Raw genomic sequence first — 13,476 nt, forward strand, 5'->3', positions numbered from 1 at the left:
ATGGCAGGGGAGCTGTGCTGCTCGCAGCTTCCCGGAGGCACCTCGGTGTCCAGCAGTGGCCAGGGACTGCCCAGGACTCCCTCAGGGTCAGTCTTTGGCAGGCAGGGCTTTCTCCAGCGCTGCCTGCTCCAGATCAAAGCTCCTCTCGCTGCCCTGGCTGGCAGGCAGCAGTTCCGCTCCAGCACCAGTTCTCCTCTTGGCACTGGAGCAGCAGATGGGAAGATCTCCTAGCTCAGTTGGAAGAGCCTGTCCTGACTTAGGGGTTTTTGTTCTTTCTTTTATTTAAAACCACAGTTCATGTCTCTGGCTCTAAGCTGTGCTGCTCATGCCTTCCCAAGTCTTGCACTGAGCAGGTCTGCTCCTGCTCCGGCTCAGGGGAGGTGTTCAAAGTGATCCTGTGGGGCAGGGGAGGGGGTTGGCAGCCGTTTGCTTTCATCATCCCTGTCAGAGCTGTTTCCTGACCTTGCAGCTCTGCACTCTCTCCTGTCCACCCCAGGCCGTGGTCTCTGCCTTCCCTGCCTCCCTCCTCAGGGGGTTTTGCAGGGAGAGCACCCCTGCCTTCTCTCCAGGTGCTCCGTATGGACCTGTGCACCCTCCAGCAACATCAGCTGGACCCCAGGGCAGTGCCAGCCAACCTCTGAGGGGCTGGGAATGTCCTCCCCAGCTCTGAGAGACGAAGCAGTGTCCAAACAGCACAACAGAACCCAGCCTTTTATAGCAGCCAAGGCGCCTGCCCTGCCAGGATTAATCATTACACCGAACGCAACACTTCCATGAGCCGCGGGTGGCTGCAGTGCCGGCTGAGGGCTGTCCTGCCCTTCTCTGTCCTGCCCTTCTCTGTCCTGCCCTTCTGTGTCCTGCCCTTCTCTGTCCTGCCCTTCTCTGTCCTGCCCTTCTGTGTCCTGCCCTTCTCTGTCCTGCCCCGGTGCCTCGAGTGCCGCATGGCAGCAGCAGGGCAGGAGCTGGGAATGCTGCCTGGCATCCTCTGCTGCTGTGCCGGTGCTGCCGGGGGAGGCTCTGCTCCAAGGGAGCAGCTCCGGGCCCGTTTGGAGCTCGTGTTCCGAGCAGGGGCCCCTCTTTCTGACCCCACCTCCTTTCCCCCTTTTACGAGGAGCTGGCCCCTTTCAACTGACAGCAGGGCTTTCCTGCCAGGCTTGTTAGCTTTAGCTGGAACAATTTCCTTTGAACTCGGCTTGAATTAACATCTCCATGGCAATGGGATCAGGGCTTTGTCTCTTTGCAACCTGCCCTTCACCCTCAGCACGAGGTTCCAGCAGGAGGTGGGCAGGGATGGGCAGAGCACCCCGGCCAGCAGCACCAGCCCCTGCTGCGGGACAGCACAGGGCAAGGCAGGGATGCTTCTGCTGCCTGGAACTCCCGAGGGGTGGCAGATGCTGGCAGGTCCCTGCCCAGGTTAGAGGAGATTTCTGCACCAAGTGCCAGCGAGGGGGTGTGTGGTGGGGTGAAAGCAAAGCAGATTTCCCTCTGCCATCAACAATCCCAAATGAACAGTTTCCCTTTGGACTGGGTTTCTCCGGCGCAGTGGAAGGAAAGGGAGTGCTCCTGCTGCATCCAAACTCACCATTTTCCCTTCTTTCCCCTCATTTCTCCCACAGCCATCCCCACTTCCAACTCTGTCTGCTCCTTCACCTCCGTGGCTTGGCAATGTGCTGCTGCCCACGGAGGCTCTCCCATGCTCCCAGGGACCATCTGCCTGTTGGCTGCTCAGATTCTCCTCCTCCAGCTCCCCCAGAAGGGAGATCCCTCTCTTTGGGCTATTATGAAACTTGACCTTTCCAGTTCTGCTGCCTGTGCATCACCCCCAGCCCCGTCCAGCCTGGCCACCGAATAAAGAGCCACTTTATTCCCTCCCTGTGCCACTCCTGCTCCCTGCCCTGGCCCACGTGGGTCGGGCTGTTTGGCAGGAGTGGGCTCTCCCCAACAATATGGGTTTTTTCCTCTTGTGGAGCGAGAGGCTGCTTTTGCAGCCAACTCCGTAGGTGGGAAAAAAAAAAAAATAAAAGAAAAAAGAGGCCTTTTTCTTGGAATGTCGGGTAAATTCTTTGGGAGCTGCCTGGGGGAATCGCAGCTCGGCTTCTTCTGTTTGGGGGTGATGTAAACAGCGCAGGGCTGCTCCTCTTCATCCTTTGCTCTGCTCCTAAATGCCCTGGGAAGGCAGTGCCCCCCCTGCTCCCCACTCCCAGCATCCTGGGGTGGGCTCGGGGTGCCTGGGAAGCCCCAGTGGATGTTTCATGCGCAGAGAGGTTTTGCTGGGGGTTACACTGAGGTCAAGGCTGGTCCAGCTGTGATCCCCCAAAAGATTTGGGGAGCAGGACACACTGGGATCAGTGAGGGTCCAGCAGGGTCCTCAAGGAAAGGAGTGCAGAGACAACACCATGAGGCTCAGAGCTCTGGGCTCTGAGTGTGAGGCACTGTGCAGGTTTGATTTCCTTTTCCACCTCTTTCTTCTCCCTCAGCGCTTTTCCTCCCTCCTCCAAGGGAGCTGCCACAGCTGGATCCCAGCAGGCACTTTTCTTTCCCTGTTAATGAGAAACTCCTGCACTTTGTCCCTTGAAACGGAGCCATGTTCTCCACGTGGTGCTGGGGAAGGGCTCCAGCTGAGGTTACAGGGAGAGGAGAAGGGGTGAAGTGGCTCCCGTCCTACCCGTGGTTCCAGGGTTGGGCTGAGGGAATCAGAGCCTGGCTGGCCTTTCCCTGCCTCGGCAGGGCTGGCCAGAGCCTTCCGTGCCAGGGAACAGGAATCCATCCCCTTCCAACCTCCCCCAGCCCCATCCTGGGCTGTGATGAGCACACCAGGCACGGAGCAGCCACCACACCGCCCAAATCCTGACTCGGGGACTGCTGGGGCAGTGTCCTGGAGCTGGACAGTGGGGGTCAATCCTTCCTCACCTCCTGGACAGTGGGGGTCAATCCTTCCTCACCTCCTGGACGGTGGGGGTCATCCCTTCCTCATCTCCTGGGGGGGCTGGGCTGGCGTTTTCCATGGGGAGCAGCTTTTGGGCAGGGCCAGGGAATCGCAGCTTGTCCCAGAGGCAGATTCAGGAGTGTCCGTGGGAAGGAGGGAAAGGGAGATTTCTCTTCCATGAGCCTCAGGAGCATTTTCCCTCCTGCCTCTGCTCCTGAGCAAGCAAAGCCCGGTGCCCCAGGCCCTGCCTCCCTCCCGCTGTGCTTAATGCCTCTTATCTGCAGCAAAAGGGATCTCTTTCCTTGCTGATACAGACTGGAGTGCTCTGACCTTTCTGTGGCTCCATCCCAGCCAGGAATTCGTGTTCTCTGGCACTCCTGGCCCACGAGCTGTGACAGGAATGTGATGTGATTTCTCCTGCAGCGCAAGGCGCCGCTCAATTAATCCTGGGCTGCAGATTTCCTTAGGGCCAAGAGGAAATTCCTCACCCACCAGCAGCAGGAGGGATCCTCTCCAGCCTGGCACCTCCAGCTCCAAGTCTGCAGTGGTTGGCAGCGCAGCCACAAGCAGGAGCATCCTGGTTTGTCCTTAATCAATCCGTGAGCTCCTGCCCTGGTGCTTTGGGCACACAAAAGAGGTTTCCCACTGGCAGCTCAGTCTGATTCCAGCTCCTGTGCCCCCTTGCTGTCTCCTTTCACGCTTTTTCTGCTTCCCTGAGTCACTGTCTGGTAGTGGAGCCCACTGGTTTTACTCTGCAGAAAGACACATCCAGAGTCACTGCTCGAGCCAAACCTCTCCAGCCTTTGGAGTATTTGAAAGTCAGAGTTTAGGTCTTTCATGAGGGAGGCTTGGGAGCTCTGGGATTTGAGGCTCCATTTTTGGGGTGGCTTCTCAAAAGGTGCTACTGATTTCACTCACCTGCCACAGAAAGGGAAGGCAGAAGCTGGGCCAGAGGGAAGAAAAATATTCCCAGCTCTGGAGGCTTCTCAGCTTTTGCATTCCTGCCTTTCCCACCTCCTTAAAGGGGGGAGGGCGAGTGAGGGGAGGCCGAGCAACCGGAAGCTCTCAGACAGCTGTGATTTTTCACCAGAACCCGACAAAATGCCTGAGCTCGGCAGCTGCACTTTGAGATGGGTCATTAAAGTGACACAGCAGCTCGGCTGGGCTGCAGGGGAGCAGGGAGAGCTTGGAGAGCAGGGCTGGGGGAAGCCCCTGAGAGAGACAAAAAAACCCAACCAAACAAACAGAAAAAACCTTTGGAAAGACCGACTGGAGATATGAAAAATATTCCTGTAAATTCTGGTACTGTGACCATCTGGGGAGCTGCTGTGGTTTTTCCCCACTGGTGTGGCAGCAGAGTAAAGGGTCACCTGGAAGAGTTTGGTTTCCTTTGGTGGCCTCGTGCTCCTCCTGCTTTATCTGGGGGGCCGGGGCCAGGCAAGGAAGGGATTATTTATTTGATTCTGCTTTGCTCCATCCCCCAAACGCCACATCAGCAGCAAACTGCAGGATGACCTCAATGAGGAACAGATTGTCCCTTGGCCTGCCTCCATCTCGCTGCCTGTGGGGACATCAACCTTGATCTGGGAAGAGAGAGATGAGGGAGGGTGGGCTCATTCCAGGAGCCACGCGTCAGGATACCGTCACCGGGGAGCTGCAGCAGGGCTTGGGAGCTGCAGAAAGGTTTGGGAGTTACAGAAAGGTTTGGGAGTTACAGAAAGGTTTGGGAGTTACAGAAATGTTTGGGAGTTACAGAAAGGTTTGGGAGCTGCAGTAGGTTTTGGGATTACAGCAGGATTTGGGAGCTGGAGAAGGGTTTGGGGGCTGCAGTAGGTTTTGGGAGTTACAGAAGGGTTTGGGAATTACAGCAGGGTTTGGGGGCTGCAGGAGGATTTGGGAATTTCAGAAGGGTTTGGGATTGCAGCAGGGTTTGGGATTGCAGCAGAAGGGTTTGGAGGCTGCAGGAAGGTTTGGGAACAGGAGCAGGGTTTGGGAGCAGGAGCACTGGGTTTGGGAGGAGCAGCAGGGACTGCAGGAATGGGCACAGGAGGGAATTTATTCCCTCATCCCAAATTTGATGGCTCACTGGCATCACCCAGCAAGGATTTCCATCCAGTGTTAGTCCAGAGCTGTTCTTGAGGAGAAGCTGCACCATGCCCTGGCCCCGAGCTGCTCTCCCTGTGCCCCAGGCTGTTGTGGGCAGCCCTTGTCCTCCCGCAGCCACCAGCGAGGCTTTGGTGCCAGCTCGGAGCGAGTTCCGTGCCCCCAGGGCTCCTGTTCGCTGGCTGCACAGCACAGGGAGCTCAGTGTCTGCCTGCAGCGTGAGTGCGGCCACTCAGCAGAGAGCAGCAGGGGGAACATCCTGCCAGGGAATCCCTGCTCAGTCCCGGGGCTGATCCCGCCCGTGTTTGCCCTGGGTGGATCCCCAGAGCCAGATCCAACCCGCTGTGCCTGCAGGGACACTTTCCTGTATCTCATTCCGGGGCTGCAGAGGTCAAACCCTCCTCTGGTGTAAAATCTGTCCCAGGAGGACAATCCCAAGATGATTTATTCCATCAGAACAGAGGCTTTTTGCTGTTCTCACACAACTGAGAGCCCAGGAAAAGCAGGAGGCACTCAAGTGGCAGTCTGGAGCTGGTGTGAAACAGCCCTTAGTCACCTATTTCCCAATTTCCAGCTCACTCATTCATTCCAACTGTCCCATCTCATTCCTTCCAGCTTGAATCAGGCTGGGATTTAGGGGATGCTGATGGTCTGCCCACGTCCTCGATTCCAGGAAATGGGTTCTGGGAGGTTTGGCTGGAGGAACCTTAAATCAGAGACGGGATGGCAAAAGTGGTGACTGTGTCCTGGTCATCTCCAGCTGTTTGCTTCAAGCTGATCCCCGTGACCTGATGAGAAGAAAATAATATAATTAATATAATATCATTTACAAACCAATTTCCAATGGGTTTTAAGACCCCATTGACACAAATGCTGTCCCCAGATCCATAAATAAACTAAATTGACATTTTGATTAACTCGGGGTTGGGTTTTTTTTAAAGCTGTTTGTCTCAGTGGCTGCTGAATCCTGCCTTAGTGTTTCAGGAAAGCACAGTGTACTAGTTTGAAAACAAAGCAGTGAGAGGCACCAAGTCAGAATAACAATTTAATGGAAATTAAAGAAAAGGAAAAGAAAGTAAAAGAAAACACTGACAGAGTCAAGATACAACCTGAGTCCCTGTCAGGCAGGGTAGTGGTAGCAGTCTGGTGGAATGGTGGCTGCAATCCTCTGAAATGGTGATCCTGTACTAAAAGGGGTCTGCTCTTCCTCAGAAAGTCCAGTGGTGGCTGTGCAGCTCCTGTCCTCTGGAAATCCAGTGGGAAGGTTGTCTCTGGTGTTCAGAGTCCCAGATTATATCCACGATGGGATGCTTGGTTCCTCCCTCTGGGTGGAGCATCTCACAATGGGGTAATGAGTCATGAGGCCAAGTGTTGATTAGGCTCATTAACAGAAGATAGTCCGGAGGGAGTTATCTGGGAGTCATCAACAAAAGAGAGTCCGGAGGGAGTTATCTCTGAGTCATGGGCAGGACAATGATGGGCCATTAACAGCGAGATAGTCTGGGGGGAGGAGGCAAGGAAACACTGCCCCACCTGATTTCCACAGCTCATGAGGGTGGTAATAGAATAAACCTCAACCCAGGACACACAGGAAATATTTCCAGCTAAATCTGCCAGAAAAATACTTGCATTTTCCTCCAGGCTGATTTTCGAACATAAATTGTTGGGGTTGGGGCTTTGGGGAGGGGGTTGCTGCTTCCCAGTGAATTTCCACAAAATAGGTCTTTTCCTTTGCTCTGGAAAAAGAAATGAAATCCAGGCCACTGCAGATGCTCAAATGCCAAATGACTTTCAAGCACGAGAAAATGTTGGAATTGCAAGTATAAAACATATGGCACTTTGGAGGAAGATTGGAAGGGAAAAGCACAATTGTAAAGCTGAACTGAGGGTGTTTTATTATTCAGAATGAAAATACTTTCTTTTCGCTAAAGGCAGCCAGAATTTTGAGCAGATCTGGTTATTTTCTGGAATTGATTGGGCTTTTTTTCCCCAAAGACAAACAGCATTATTGATTATGATTGTTTGGATTGTGGCTGGATTAGGTCAATTATTCCATCATTTAAGTGGAAAAAAAGAAAGACCTTTAGGAACTTATTTTATGTGCAAGTGGAGGAAAATGGAAACTACAAATGGGATTTTTCCAGTTTAAGGCAAAAATAGTCCCCACTGTGTCAGTCTGCAAACACAGCAGATTTGGGACAGTTCTGCCTTTAAACACAGCAGGTGAACAGGGGGGTGCAGAAAATCCCCAAATCCTTCATTTTCTTTTTGTTGCTTCACTGTACCCAGGAAAATTTGGGTCGGGAATGAGTGGGTGGGGGGGGAGGGAAATGTCAGGGCTGTGCTGGCTGAGTTCTCCTGAGCTCCCACGAATTCCTGCTGGGCTGAGGATCCCCCAGAACTCCCAAGACCTTGGGCTGGAAAATTCTGTGGTTCCCCTGGCATGATTTTCACCATTTACCCCATGAAACCATCCCCATTTTGCTGCCTTGCCCTGGGAAATGTGGGTCAGAATAAAATGGGATTCAGCGTTGTGGGGAAGAGGAGCTTCCCTGACCCTCTTTGCAGCTGGAGCACGGCACCTCATTAACCTTGGGCGATTCTTTGTGGTTTTATTGCTCATAAACCTCTCCTGGTCCCCCTCTCCAGCTCCTCTCCTCTTCTGTGGGCCGCGATTCTTCTCGAAATGTCCATTTTATAAATCACTTTAATTAGTTTTAGATCTTCCTGCTGTATTTATAGCACTTGATTTAGGGTTCAGATTGCTTCCGTTACATCTTCTATATTGCTTTGATTTTATTTATGATGTTTCTGGTGCATTTGCATTGCTTTCCTTAGATGGGTATCATTTTGGCTGGATTTACAGTGTATTTCTCCTGTTAGATTTATATCACTTTAATTAGATTTATATCCTTTTAGAATTTGAGGGCTTCGCTGAGATTTATAATATCTGTTACACCGGGCTTGCCTTGCATGGAAAATTCACACCCTTTTTGTTTTAAAGGATATTAACTCCACACTGGCGTTGCTTTATCTGGTCTTTGGTCAGCCTCCCAATTAAAAACTCACCACTTGGGGGTTTTTCTCCCCCCTAAATTCCCCAGGAATCATTCCAGCCTAAACTGTGATGGTTTAAATTAACCTCTCCCCAGCCAGCAGCAGCAGCGCTGCGGTGCAGGACATCTCCCTGCCTGGATTCCTCAGAAGTGGAGGGACTCTTGGAGAGGCACTGCTTTTATTCATGGAATGGTTTGGCTTGGAAGAGACATGAAAGCTCCTTCCCTCCATCCCAGCTGTCCCTGGGGGCTGTTATTTCAGATGTTCCCAGCAGGATATTCGGCTGCTTTCATGGGAATGTGGGATCCAGGGCTCAGAGCAGTCGCTGCTCCCAGACCTTGCCCGTTTTTATCTCCAAACACGCCGAGGGCGTGAGTTGATGGACTTTAATCAACATTGACCTCCTGGATTGCTTCATTCCCAAAATACAGCACGGAGCCTTCCGTGTGCCCAGGGACAGTAGCAGATTCCCACTTCCCCAGCTGTGGCCCAGAGGCTGGGCTGTGAGAGGTACCTGCAGAGCATTCCACATCCTTTCCATCCCTGGAAATGGTTGGAAGGTTTTCCCTCTGCCACTGAGGGATTGCACAGGATCCCAGCATGGTTTGGGTTGGAAGGGACCTTAAAACTCATTTTGTCCCATCAGCAGGGACATTTCCACTAAATCAGGCTGCTCCAAACCCCGGCTTTGAAAACTTCCAGGGATGGGGGCAGCTTCAGAAGACTTTTTTCAGTGGGTTTTAATGGGATTCCTGTGTTTCTGCAGCATTTGGGAGCCACACAGGCCAAGATCTGAGTTCGGGAAAGGAAAAGAAGAAATTATTCCACCTCCCAATGCCTTCCTCCTGCCCTGTCCTCCTTTTTCTCTCTCCAGCCTCCCCCTCTTTGTGTCTGTTCCCTCTGTGAGCAGGACACGAGGCAGGAGGGAGGGGAGGAATGTGCTGCAGAGATCCTGCTGCTGGGTAGTTGAATCCAGATGTTGAGGGAAGGAGCGGGGCTGTGTGAGCGGGACACAAAAGGGCCGGAGCAGGAGGAAATAAGGAGCACCAAGCCTGACTTCAACACAAAAGGAATGGGAATTTGACTCGTCAGGTACAACTTCTGCCCCCAGCAGAGGACAGGGGACCAAAAGGGGCACCTGCCCAAACCTCCAGCGCCACAGGAGGCATCCACAGCCCTTGCTCTGCCCCACAGAGGAGCTTTTACTTTTGTAAGGAGCAGTGCTGGCCATGAGGGAGATTTTTCCAATAATTTCCTAGTAATTCCCAAGTTCACACCATCAGTGCAAACTCTGAAGTGTCTCCTGGCAGCCCAGACCCTTCCACATGATCCTTCCAGCTCTCATGGCCTTTCCAAGGCAGGGCAGCCCAGTTTTGGCTGGGTGATCTCCAGCAGCTCCCACAGTTCAGGATTGCTCTCTCAGGCTTCAGGAACCCTGTGAAGGATCCTCACCTGGATTGTGGCTTCAGAATTGTTATTTTGTGGCACTTCCCTCTTCCACCTGAACCAGGTTACGCCAGGCTCGTGCTCTTGAGTCCCTTTCATTAATTTATCCAGGAGAGAAGGGACAGAACCCCTCCTGCACACCCCAAGAACCTCTCCCACTGCTCTCCTTCTGCCCTTCCCAGCCTCCCTGCAGCTGCATGGGTGAGCGTGGAATCCCAATTAACCTGCATCTAATCAGGATAACATCTCTGGACAAGCATCTGCAGCAGCTTTAGAGCACTCAATCAACTTCCCAGTGCTCTGCCACCGGGGCCTGCTCTCTTAATTACACCCAGGCTGCTGCACTGCTCAGCCCCTTAATTGCCCAGGACAGAGAATAGGGTGGTAACCAGGTCAGAGCCAGAAGATGCTGGGCATTCTTCTAAGCCACTAAAGCTGTTTTTCACCCCCATTCAGAAGCTTGGTTTATGTAATTGTCAAGGAAAGGAGGGCATTGAGGAGGGGCAGCAGGGAACACTCCGAAGGGATGCTGAATCACTTTTAATTAATGAGAAATGACTCGAAGCCTGATTCCTTTCTGCAACAGTCAGATCTCCACTGAACGCCACAACACAAATCCTTTCCCAGAGCTTCAGATCAAGCCATAGGTCCTTGGTAGTAATATTCCTGATAATAGCTGGGATTTAGTCTACAAGTTGGGGGACCAGGAGAGTGAAAAAAAATCCAATTAACTCTCCCTGAGCTCTTTTAGTTCTGTAGTGCTGGGAACAATAGGAAATAGCTGGGTTTTGTGTGTTCAGCTCCCCAAAATGCTTGCCCTGATTGAATCCTTCAAAAAGCACTGATGATTCTTTCGTGTAGCTTTAAAAGTAGTTTGGCACGAGAAATGAAGGATGGGAGATTAAAGAGTTTGGGTCTGACCCCTGACCTCAGTTACACCAACTTGAGTTGGGATTAACACCAGAGTAAACAAAATGAGGAACTCAGGCACTGAGCAGGCAGCAAAGGCTTGTTCTTGGTGGATTTTAATTTGGAAGACTTCAGATCTTTTGGGCTGATCTGGACAACTGCTGCGTGGGGTTTGCAGAGCACAACCGAAAGTCTGGGTTTCCTCCCTCTTCAGGGCTTCCCATTCCTGCCCTGAACTCCAGCTGTGCAAGCAGTTCCAGAGTGCTGGAAGGAGCTCCGAGCGTGCCCCGAGCTCTCCTCAGTGCAGGCAGGGAAATAAACCTGCTGGGGCCGGGGCAGGGGAATAAACTGTGGTGATCCACAGGCAAAACCCCTCCATCCAGCTCCATCCTGCTTCCCAGCTCCAGCAGGGCCAGGAGCTTGCTGCTTCCCAAGTTTGTGGGCACTGCTGGTCTGTTCTGAGTGAGCAGAACCTGGTGTCAAACCTCTGGCACTGACAACCCCGGTGGGTGCAGCAGCTTTGGTGCTGCTCCCTCCATCTCCTCCATGCCCTGACCAAGCCAGGGTGCTGTGCACAGCTCATTAGACACAGCCTAATTAATCACCTCGCAGGGGGAGGGTTTAGGCTGGACATTTAGGGCTCGTTGTTGCTGTTGGGGTATGGCTCAGAGCTCCTGCCCGGCTGGGTCCTTTCCCTGAGACCAGGGGAGCTCCTGCACTGAATTTCTCTCCATTTCTGCCGAGGCAAAGGCGACTTGGGATGGCAAAGAGGCCTTTTTGAAGAAGCAGAGGCAGTTTGGAGGGCCTGGAGCTTCTCGGGCTGTGGTTGTTGATTCAGCACTCTGAGGGGAGCCACAGCAGAGCTGTGTGGGACTGAGAGCAGCTGAGAGCTGGCAGAGCTGTGGGGCTGCACCTGCCTGAGGTCCCCCTCCAGCCACCCCAAACAGGGCATGGGAGAGGGTTTTTTGCCCCTCCAAAGGTCTCTGGCAGCAGAGCAGCTCCCAGCAAGATGCTCTTCCCCATTTTTCAGCCTCCTCCAGCCCAGAATTGCCCAGATTATTTCTCAGAATAAGCAGCTGGTTCCCAACAAACATCGTCCCTCTTTGATGTGCTGTTGTGGTGGTTGGGATCCTTTGGTTTCATGCTCATAATAAGCAAAGTGGCCACAGAGCTTTACTGTAAGCTGATGAGAAAGTAGCAGTAATTATTGCTCTCTCCTGCATGGGAAGGGAAACTCTGGATGTTAATGGCCTCTGGAGTATGGGCTGATTACTCCCTTTGGAGTGAAACAGCAAAGGGAAAGGGCCTTGACTTTCCCTGCTCTTAAAAGCTCCTTTGCTCAGGAAGCTGGGCATCCTGACTGCGTAAAAGAGATTTGGGTTAAGAGGGGAAAGGATGATATTTTATTTTATTTTATTTTATTTTATTTTATTTTATTTTATTTTATTTTATTTTATTTTATTTTATTTTATTTTATTTTATTTTATTTTATTTTATTTTATTTTATTTTATGTTCTGGGGGGAGGAGGGGTACAACACCACACAGGTCAGGTGCATTCCTGGGATGGGTGAAAGGAGAAGCTGGTGCAGGAATTTCTGCTTCACCCCTGGCAGCATTCACAGGACAGCAAGTGGGTGGCAAGTGGTGAGGACGAGGTGGCTACAAACATTTTGGTTTGCCTGGAAAATCTGCATGCAGGGAAGGCTTTTGCAAGCAGAGCTTTGTGTGGATGCTGCAGCACTTCTCCCACCCTCTGCTCTGTTTTTCCCTCGCTTGCCAGGGCTCCGAGCGAGTCTTTGAGTCCAGTCTGAGCGGGCATTGATCCCTTTGTGGTTTTCCAAGGTGCCAGCGTGACACAGAGCTTCTGTAAACAAAGTTCTGAGGTGAGGAAGAGGCCGTGAGGATTTGCAGCTTGGCCAAATCCGCGTGGTTTTCCCCAGGGATGACAGAGGCACCAAGGCAAGCCCTGTGCCAGATGCAGTTCCCCGCTCCCATGCACTGGAACTTCACAGCAAAGCTCAGCCAGGATTTTAGCAGCACTTTTTGTTCCCCTTGACCTCCTTCTCAGTCGTGGCTGAGGTATTTTGATGGAAGTTTTCTCCCAGTAAAAGGCTGCAATGTGCTCACATACCAGGTAATCCTGGCCCAGATCACTGGCTTTCAGTCAGACTGATCCTGCAAGGGGCACACTGAGCTGCGGGGAATGTTTCACCTTCCCTGCGGTTCAGGAAAGGTTCCATCCATGCAGCTGCCCCACAGCAGCAAACAGCAAAGGTAGAAAGGCTGACTGACACCAGTAAGGCACTGGTTTGGCCTCTCAGACCTGTCCCAAAGTCTTGGAGCTGCACTCGCTCTTCAGGAATTCTGTTCAGTGTCACCTGCTGACCACTCCGTCCCTTGGCAGCTTCCAGCCCCTTGCACATCCCAGCAACGCTGCCCCTCCTGTGCTCCCTGATTGCTTTTCTGCTCCCTGCTCTCTCCCAGACAGCTCCTTGCTCTTTAACTCTGCCAGCGTTTTTAATCCCCTTCCAGTGTTTATCTGTGCGTCCATTCATTTCTGGGACTGGGATCAAACCCACCGTTCCCAGGTCAGAGTTGCAGTCTCCAGGAGGACTCCAGCATCCCTGGCAATCTGCTGAGCCTCGGGAAGAGCTCCCTGCGCCAAACTGCTGATTTCCTCTGCTCTAGGAGCTCCCAGGAGGAAAATAACACCACGTACGCCAAGGCAGCTTTGCTGCGGCAGCACAGCGAGGCACAGCCCCGGATCACCTCTCACACCCCAGGATCCAGCGGCTCCGATAAAACCTGAGTGCCCCCAGTGCCACAGGGATGTGGATTCCAGGTTTGGGATGAGAAGAACCCTTCGGACTGGAATTCCTCTAAGGGTTGTTTGTGCCCGCTGGCCTCATGGCGCTCTTCCCTCCAGCCCCTGCTGAGATCCTCCTGGTTTTTGCATAATCTCTTCTGAATAAATTCACTGTGTGAGCGGGGCCGTGTCCTCTGCAGCTTTTGTCAGGAGGATCTTTCTGTTCGT

This window comes from Aphelocoma coerulescens, chromosome 24 (assembly GCF_041296385.1).
Source record: "Aphelocoma coerulescens isolate FSJ_1873_10779 chromosome 24, UR_Acoe_1.0, whole genome shotgun sequence".
Lineage (NCBI taxonomy): Eukaryota > Metazoa > Chordata > Aves > Passeriformes > Corvidae > Aphelocoma > Aphelocoma coerulescens.